We start from the raw sequence: 10,040 nt of genomic DNA, 5'->3' as shown, positions 1-10,040 counted from the left end.
TTACGCCGCTCATGGCCTGTGTTGTTGTGATATATTGAACTATGGCAACACTGTAAATTATATTTTTATGTGATTCTGGCGCTTCCATGACGCAGCTCAAGAGACTTCAGGGTGAAATGAAAAAAAAAAGGCTCAGTGAAAAAATAAAGTCATAAATAACGATAACATAACGTGCGCGTGATAACGTGCGTCGATCACGGCGATATCTATCTATCCATCTGTCTATCTAAGCCAGTGGGCTACATACACTAGTGAGGTTGATTAAAATGGTATAGTTGTATATCACATCACCAAAAATGGTTCTACATTTTTGTTCCACAATTTTTGTACTGAGAAAAACGGCCTATACATACGCCCACTCATTTATAATAATAATAATATTATTATTAATAATAATAATAATTATTATTATTAGGAGTAGCAGTAGTAGCACTCTGTAATAGAACTTATAGATAATTGAACAGACTGATCAAACAGTGTAGCGCCTAATATTTAAATAAAAACTAAAGGAAGTCAGTAGGAGTGTTTAAAATGGAGCAGGCAATGTTTAAGGTTAATGAGTTCACTCACCAATAAGCAAACAGTAAAATATTAAACCTCATATTAAAATCAGAATCAGCTTCTTTTTCCAAGTATGTAAACATATAGGGAATCTGACGGCGGAATTTCGTTTCTCTTGGACTTACACACAGTTCCAAGTGCGGTTTCCAGAAAGATAGATAGATAGATATAAATAGACAGACCGTTGAGGATAAGGACAACAAAGCTGAACACAGATCGGTAAAGATATACATGAAACTATCTGTGCATACAGGTGACAAAATGTCTGCAATGATCTACTAAGAATTTGGGTCGTTAGTCACTAACAACAGCAACAAATAGGTAGGTAAAGCCCTGCAGTTAAAAAAGGCTCTTTTCATGAAATGTCATGGATCATGTGGGCATCAGCCGTCTTGAGCATGACTGAAGCTCAGTTAGCAGTTTATCCTGCTGGGTCACAGGTCATGAGGAGAGGGGATAAAGCACCACACTCAGCCCATAAAAGACTTTGGGCTTTGGGTAAATGTGTTGGGGCATTCAAGGCTGTGAGAATAATCTATATTTCAAAGGAAGCAGTAAAGACTTTTGGCTACTTTCGTTAAAAACTTGCAGGGCCGGTAAACAGGTCATTTTGGGCTGCCTTTGGACACCTTTATGGTCCTACTGAATAAGTAAGTCTCACACTGACCTCATCAGCTTTTGTCCTCACTTCACAAATGTGTTGTAAAGACAGAAAACTGGCAACAAATGAGAATACACTACTTGGATTCAAACTGTAAAATAAATTTTATAAATGTCTCCTGGCTTTAAATGTGTTGCTATGAAATAAAAAAAAACAGTACTGTAGAGTATAACCGTACAGTTATATTAATATTCATTGGTGTGTTGCTTTAATGAGCTATCACTTTTGCACATCTTAGCCTATTAATGACTCCACGCTGTAAAATTTTGTACTAATATTTGTTTTTCCTCCAATTAGAAATATTTGAAGGTTAATAAAATAAGCCTACAAGCACTATGATATAAAAACGCCAACAACTACACTTTTATAACCCTTCACTAATAAATAAGAAATGCAAGTTGACCTGTACATTCATTTAATTTATCTCACTAAAACAGTTGGCAAAAGAGTTAAATAGTGAACATGTCATGTTTCTGGCCTCATTATGCCTCTATAAAATGTTTAATTATTTACAGCCCCAGGTGCACTGCATTAGGTGTAACCGGAAGTCCTCAGTGAGGACTATTCATGTGATTTTTAAAAATTTGTTTGATATTATACTTTCTAAAAAAAAAAAATCACCATTATCATAATAATCTTAATTTATAGCACAAATAGTGGAAATTAATTCAAAACAACATTTTTTTGTCTGAGAACATAAATGCAATGTAAATGTTTATTTATTCTTTTTTTTTTTTAATTTCAAAGCATTTTAAATTCAAAGACATTTTAAAGGAAGGATGCAGCTAAAAGATCCTACATAATGCATATTAGAAATTATGTGTTTCCACGTTTTTGTATATCTTGGCACAAGTTTAAAATATATTTAGTATTTTAAAGTTTCCTTTTCATAGTGAGGTCAGGAATTAATTTTGTATTAATTCCTGTTTGATCCACAAAAAATAAATTTGTAAAAAAGAAATGGTTTTGAGGCAAATCTATGCATATGTTAATGCACATTGATCAACAGCACTGTTAATGTGCCAGAGTTGACTGAAGGACTACATTTCAGTTGTTTTCCCTCGGATCAGTTAATTTAAATTAGAAGCAAGAATAATGTGTGTAAACTCTGAGAACATCTGTTGATGTGAAATGTGTCGAGAAATATGAAGAAAAAGAGAGCAATAGGAAAAGAGGGTGAGTACAAGGAGTGAAATGTAAAAAAAAATAATAAAAAGAGTAAAAAGAGTGAATACCTCCCAGGGAGGTGCAGAATCTCTCCATCTGCTATTCAGTGTATGGAACAGTCGCTACACTTATCCCCTCTCTCTAAAAGGAGCTCCGCTTTCCACCCCATTAAAAAGTTTGGGAACTAATGCCACCCCTGAATACTACCCTAATTAGAGGCTGCTCAGAATTGCAAGGACCTGCTACACAAGAGTGGCTTTGGGATACATTCTGCTTTTCCCCTTTTGTAATGCCATCGTTTTTGCTCTTTCTTTTTCTGACCCATTACATCTTTCTTTCTTTCTTTCTTTCTTTCTTTCTTTCTTTTTCTTTCTTTTTGTGTCCTCACATCAGAGCTTGCTAACAAAAAGGAGAACAAAGCTTTCATCATGTTTTTAGCACTTTTGCTCCCCAACAGACACAGAGTGATGGTGGAAGTACAGTGCCTGAGCGTGCAGCAGTGATGAGTACACATGATGAGACTCCCAGTTACAGTAACAGCTGTAGAGATGCATGAAGTGCTGTTTGACAGAGGAATTAAAGACTCTGGCTCCAGGCCACCTCGCTCCAGACAGGCCGGGGAGAAACACCGAGCTTTCACCACTTCATGAAGTGCAAGCTTACGCGTCCTTGCACATAATTTATTTAGCTGAAGACTTTCAGAGGTGTTTTTATTTGTTCTACATCTTGCCTGTCTCACCCCGGTGTGAACTCGCAGATCCGGGATCTGCTGCAGAATTATGTTGCTGCCTCTCACTGCATTTTTCACTTTTTTAGCCCTGCACGTGTTTGCTTTGGCATGCTATCCGCTCATACAAACAACTGGGGGCCCGTAGCTTATCCATCACGCTTGTGCAGAATGTGATGATAAAATAACAGGCGGCTTGAAACAAACCATTTGTTACAGCAGAATTTATTATTCTGTCCACTTGAAACAAAGTACAGAGGTTACCTAGACATCTCCTACTTAGGTTACAACAATAAATAGAACAAAAAGAAATCGACTGCACATACAGCCACAGTTGGAAAGTCCCAAATTGTGGTCACTCCAAAGGCTTCTGACTCCAGCAGCTGTGTGATGTCACCGCAGCATCCGCTGACCGTTTGCATCCTACACATCATTAAGCATCATCGCCTTACCGTTCAGTAGGGCTCTGCCAAAGAAGCTCTACCAGCTTCAGGCCTGATTAGTTACATGCAACAACGCCTTTCGGTCGTAAACACTTCATCGAGCTCCTGCAGCCCGTTCATCATCGTGACACCCACAGGTAATCCACACCAATGGCTGCAGCTGACACAAGGCAGAACCCAAACATTTCCTTTGAGCTTCTAAACACAGACTGCCAGCAATCTAACACACAACGGTACACTCAGTAAATATAGGATATATTCAAAACCAGTAAACCAGACAGGCGAAAAACGCTTGCCTTTGTGTATACATATGTGGTGCATTTATGCTTGTGTAGATGCATGGGTGTAGATTTGGGGGGGATGCAGGGGACACATGCCCCTTAATATTTAGAAAATATGTATGTGCATTTGTCCAAAAAAAGTGTCAGAATTAATTCTAATTAATGACATCACCATGAATTGATGCAGAATATGCACACAAAATGACTGCAAACAGATACAAATGACCAAGAAATACACACAATTACTTCAAAGAGATCTCAAAGAAACAAAATGACAAGGACAGGACACAAAATGACTACAAAGAGACATAAATGACCAACATTTTTTTTTTTTTTACCAAAAGACAAAATGACACAAAATGATCTCATCAAAACAAAACAACAACAACAGACACAAAACAACCACAAGGAGACACAAAATGACTGCACACAAAATTATCACAGAGATACAAAACTGTATAAAAATTCACATTAACTACGAAGAGATGCTGAACACACACACACAACAAAAAAAAAAGAAAAAAAAAGTTGACTGTATGACTTGCAGGTCTGTAGGAGAGTTGGTGTGGCCCTTTGCATGCATGTCCAGGGGCCCACTGTCTCATAATTTACCCATGCGTATGTGTCCCCCCCAATGTTGAAACAAAAACTATGCCCTTGTGTAGATGGATGGAGGGGTGGTGTGGGGGGTAGTTCAAACTCTGGCTTCCTCAAACAGCTTCCAGGTTTAAATTTCAGTCTGCATCCTCTGTGTTATGTCATCGACTCCTCAATGACGATGGCCTTGTCACTCAAAAGGGAAAAACGTCAACACTGGAAGCCACCCATGTAGGCCCATTCACTCCTCACTTTTCCTTTCCTAAATATCCTTCCCCTCTCCTCCCCCGAACATTCCCTCCTGTTTGTATATGTCTTTCCCCCCCATCCTCCTCTTTCTCCAGCTCTCCGCCTCATTGACTCGACCACAAAGTGTCTATGGCAGATGACTCCGATCTCTGAAAGGAGCAGGGAGACGCTGGAGCTGAGCATTTAAGTGGTGGGGATTGAGCCGCCCCACCTTTTTCTGTGTCGCTTGTGTCTTCTCAGGCTTTTGGAAGTTTGCCCGAATCTGTCTCAATATTTGACATACGTGCTCTTCACACAGCAACAGATCGACCCACAATTAGATCCAGAGATTTTAGGACACACTCACAAGCACCCCGACTCTTGGATGTAGCCAGAATGTGAGCCACATAAAAGACAAAACCATGACCCTCTGCAACATATTAGGGATCTGAGCTTTGATTTTGTGATCACACACTGCATGGTTATGTATGACATTGTCGAGGTGAGGAAAATGCCTCAGAAAGACACATTCTTAAATTGTCAACTGCCCTCTGAGTCATGACTGGGTAATGCCTGGAAAAAGAACACTTACTGGGGGGGAAGGAATGAGAGGAAATACAGTATATGTGAGTATTTAAGTGTTCATTTCCCAACATTTACTGCATGTGTGCATGTACAGCTCACAGTGGCCTGCAGTCACTAATGTCTTACGCCCTCTAACATCTAAAAGCAATGTGAGTTTTTAGTCACAGACAGTAATATTTTGCAAAGATTAAGGGGATCTTGCAGAGTCAATAGCTCCCTTTACACTGCCTGTTCAAAGTGGAACTTTTTCACCATTATTTGGCCTCACTGCCTCACATACAATCGCAGAATGGGGGACAGAGTTGTCTCACCTTTGAGGTGGCAGAGGAACTAGTAACAGTGCCAAACGGAACGGGATGGGCATAATGTTTTGATGACTTGTTATGTGTGTGACCCACCACTAGGAGATTTAAAAGCAGCTAGAAGCAGTTAGCAGCTAACTCAAAAAAGTAGAACAGAACCTGAAACTGCCTGCAAATTGGGTAAACAATGAGGTTTGGGAGCTCGTTACCCTCCAAGCAGAGGACGAGATCAGCTACCATGTGACAGGGACAGTAAATAACTCTTATTGCCATGTTATGCCATTGTTAGTGTTTATAAAGAATCGCCAATGCATATTTTAAATGTCATACTAGAAGCCAAAACCGTTGTGTTACATGTCACGCTTGTCATGCCTCTTTTACTTCTGGTATACCAGCATGCTGGCAGTCACATGTCAACAGTATTCTTGTCAATTTGGCATCAGTGTAATCCATAAACTGTGTTTGTGTACAAACTTTACATTTTGGATTTTGTCACCTTAAATCACTAAAAGGCTCTGTTGGTTAGCTGTGCTATTTTCGCGGGAGGAGACTGGGAGGATGAGAGGCAAACTGTTCAGAAAATTAAGACTTCTCACTAAAATACATTCTAGTACGCCCGAGTTCACTCCACAACTCCACCAGTTTCTAGCAAAGAGAATGAGAAAGACTTGTTCATGTTCTTGCACCACACTGAGGTCCCCTCCATGTTTGCTGTCTACTCCTCTTGCTGTTTCTTGTTTGGTGCTGGAGAGAGAGCACCAGCTGGCAGGCTGGACCAAGTCATTGTTTTGTAAGTAACAAATAAGTCCAAAGTCTTTGTACTCAAATCCCAAGTCAAGACTGAAAAGTCCCAAGACAAGTCTTTTATTATAAACTTTGAGTTTTGAGTCCTAAACGAGTCCTTATGGGGTCTTCGTCAAATGTGATTCTGTTTTAACAACAGCATAAAATATTAAATTTGAATTTCTGTTGAGACAGGTTTCTTGGAAGTTGCTGCATCTCCCTTTGTAATTTTCAACCTGCATGTTTTGCATATTGCAATTTATTTTTTGGTGACCACCATAGTTTTTGTAAGTGAACAAAATGATCTTGGTGTTCTTGGATCTCTGCTACAACTTGATTGGATGCTGTAAGATTGGTTCAGACAAAATAGATCTGGGGAATTAAATATCAACTTTCTGGGAATGAATAGTGTTAATGTCAGTTGATTCAGGAAATGAAATGATTGATGGCACATTTTTAAATAACATACTTTTTAATATTTGTGCTTGGGAGAAGACAAAAGGCTCATGAAGTCCAGAGTCATTGGCGTTTAAGTCCAAGTTAAGTTGCAAATCATCTTTGAATTTGTCAAGTTGAGTCTAAAGCAATCAAGTCATTTGACTCGAACCTATATGTGGTGACAATGTTCATGTCAATGAACTTCAGTATTTGCATGAGCCAAAACAAAAAAAGTAATATCAAACAGGTTTGGTTAAATGAAACGTCAAGACAAGAAAAAGACCGCTTGGACTGACCTTTATGACCAACTAGCACCAAAAAATTGAGATCACGGGCGCGTGCACCAACTTAGGTAAAACTTGGTTTATTGTTGATTGGTTTAAGGCCAGTAGAGAAACTTTCTGGAGATTGATGCTGGCTTTTTTTTTTTTTTTTTACCAAACCCGTCTCCCTTCCCGTCCCCCCCCCCCCCCCCCCCACAGGTTTGGTAAAATAATGACAGAAAACATACACCTAGTGTGCAACAACAATGTTGACTCTCTCAAAGGGAGGAAAAAAAACTGTAAAAGCACTGTATATTCTAGCGAGGTCCTGCTAAAAGTCCCCTTTTGTGTGGCGCGCCAGTGCTAAAACTTGCTATAGAAAATATCTAACTGGCAAGATCTCACTGAAGTGGAAAAAAAGATGCTGTTGTATTTGATATTTCCTCCCAAGTCAGTAAGCACTTCCTGTTCCCTGTCACAACATTTTCAGGGGCCTCTATCAAAGTATAACTTCACTAAGGGGGGTGTCCAGCAGCCCCTGTGCTTCAGGGTGGCCAGGCCCGCCAATTCTGAACGGAACTCTGTTGGATATGTGAAGTGGCTCCACTGGCAGGTAACCGGATACATATTCAGGACGCAGCAGGGTGCAGCAGACCTGCTGAAATGTAGCCTAACTCTAGTGTTAGCACAGGCTAAATTTACAGGCTGAATTTTAATGTAACTCCTCTGCTTTTACAAGCTAAATATACCTGATCGGGACCCAAAAAGCTGCTCTCCTACTCAATTCACACAAATTGCAACAGTTCACGGAGCAGTAAAGAGGTCCATCTTGTGTGTTTACTGAAGTTCCATAATGTGAACTCGCTTCATGTATCCCAGTTGAATCTACAATCACTCTGCTTAGGGTTTTTTCCACATGTTTTATCTCCAATGTTCAGAGTGCCTCACTTATGCTTCCATTTTGCCCTCTCGTACACGGCAAAGCTGCAAAAGTGGCTTTTACACACCCACATACCATCAGTGCACACACACACTTAAATGTGAACACCAAGACTAATTACCGCCATCCAATAGTGGTAATTCAGTGTGATCATTATGCAAGCAGCCTTCTCCAAACAGCAACATATCTGTTTTACTATGAAACTGTGCTGTTACTCTGACTCTATGATACTGATGATGTGGCCACTGAGGAGCTGCCAGCTATCAAAGTGCTTATTTCATTTCATATTTACAGTTTTGACATTTCAGGTTAATAATTCAATGAGCAATTTAGGAGTTTTAACAAACTGGCTGAGTTTACACATTACACCTCAAAATAGACACAGTGAGTTGTGAAGGATGATTATGATAATTGTTAGACTAAATACATTTTCTGATTTTATTTTTTAATATATTGCACATGAGGTCACAACTAATTAAAATTCTAATCAAATACGATTTTTACCAGAAAAATGTATAGCATAAATTCACCTTTTCACATATGGATCATTTTCTCACATATTTGTGGTATGTGACTATATATAACTCATGGGTGGATTACCGAATGGGCATACGAGGCACAGGCCCAGGGGCCCAAAGTACCATGGGCCCCCTTGGCTTTCACTTGCAAAATGTCACTCAAATGAACAAGTACCAACCATGAAGAAACTCAAAATGACCACAAAGAGATGCAAAGGAACTGCAAAGACACACAAAATTACTACAGAAAGGGGATGTGAAACCAAATCACTGTGGTGACACATGGGTTGTGTGTCTTGCTCTTAATTAGGAGAGGTGGTGGGGCTCTTTGCATATCTGTGCCCAGGGGCCCACCGTTGCATAATTTGCTTGAAGGATGTGAAGGCTAAGCAGTTATTAAAAAAAAAAAGAATTCAAATGTGGTATGATATGATGTGATGTTTTAACATCACAACATAACAACATTTCTCCATATAAAATTAAATGAAATATTAAAATTTAAACAAAATTTGAAATAATCAGGAAATGTTTTGGTAGCTAGACAGAGATTTCTTCAGGGATGGGTTGGCACTGATCTTGCTGGCTCCAAAAGTGAGTCAATGCTCATAGATCCCTATGTTAAAATGCCCTTTACAGCAGAGATGAAGATGTTTACAGCCTGGTACAAAAATGGTTTTCGTCTGTATTAATAATTTTACCTTTTTATGACAACTGTACAGGGAGTGAATTTTTATATAACTCACCTGCTGACAGTTTAGGCCTAAAGTTACACATAATTGAGGAAAGCTGCTTTCAGTGACAAGCAAGGCATCTGCAAGGCATCAGTCTATGAGTTAGATACACCCCTCGCTCATCCATAGCTCCACCCTCTCATCCAAATATGGTTACCTGTGCTCCAAACATCCAAGATGGCAACGACTGATATGCTCTATGCAGGTGTCCACAAACCAGTGGGTGATGTCGCAGTGGCTACATCCAGTATTTCATACAGTCTGTAGTTGGCACTGGGGGAATTTGTTTTTTTTACTTTAGTATTCATACGGCCATGATTTAGTCTCTTAATTAGTTTGGTATTGTTATAAAGACTAAGCACCTGAGATACATAAGTAAAATGAAAGATAATGACAGTAAGTCCAGAGGTCAGCTCTGGCCTTTTGCGTGCAGTGTTTGATCAGGTATTTCCCATGGGCTCTCGCACATGCAGCTCTGTACTGTATCTGCACCTTCACTATTTACTTTTCAATTAAGCAACCAAACAAAAAAATGCCAAATGAATGACAACAACTTGAACTCTGACGATAAAACATTGTGACATGTTCTCATGTTCCTCTGCAGGATTATCTTGGGTTATGCTGACCATATGCAGTGCTTTACTAATTGAGATCTGCTGTATGTGTGGCCTAAGATAACAATATCAAAATTTGTTTAAAGTCTGTATTTGTTTCTTTAGCCGTGGAAGTTTCTCAAACGATGCCCTGGATGGTCTTCAGTGGCTGTTTATTCTTTACTGATTCATGTACAGGGCTGCAGGCTGATGCAGCCAACT

The sequence above is a fragment of the Epinephelus fuscoguttatus genome, linkage group LG18 (genome assembly GCF_011397635.1).
Source record: "Epinephelus fuscoguttatus linkage group LG18, E.fuscoguttatus.final_Chr_v1".
NCBI classification, from domain to species: Eukaryota; Metazoa; Chordata; class Actinopteri; order Perciformes; family Serranidae; genus Epinephelus; species Epinephelus fuscoguttatus.
Note: the sequence above shows the minus strand (reverse complement) of the source record.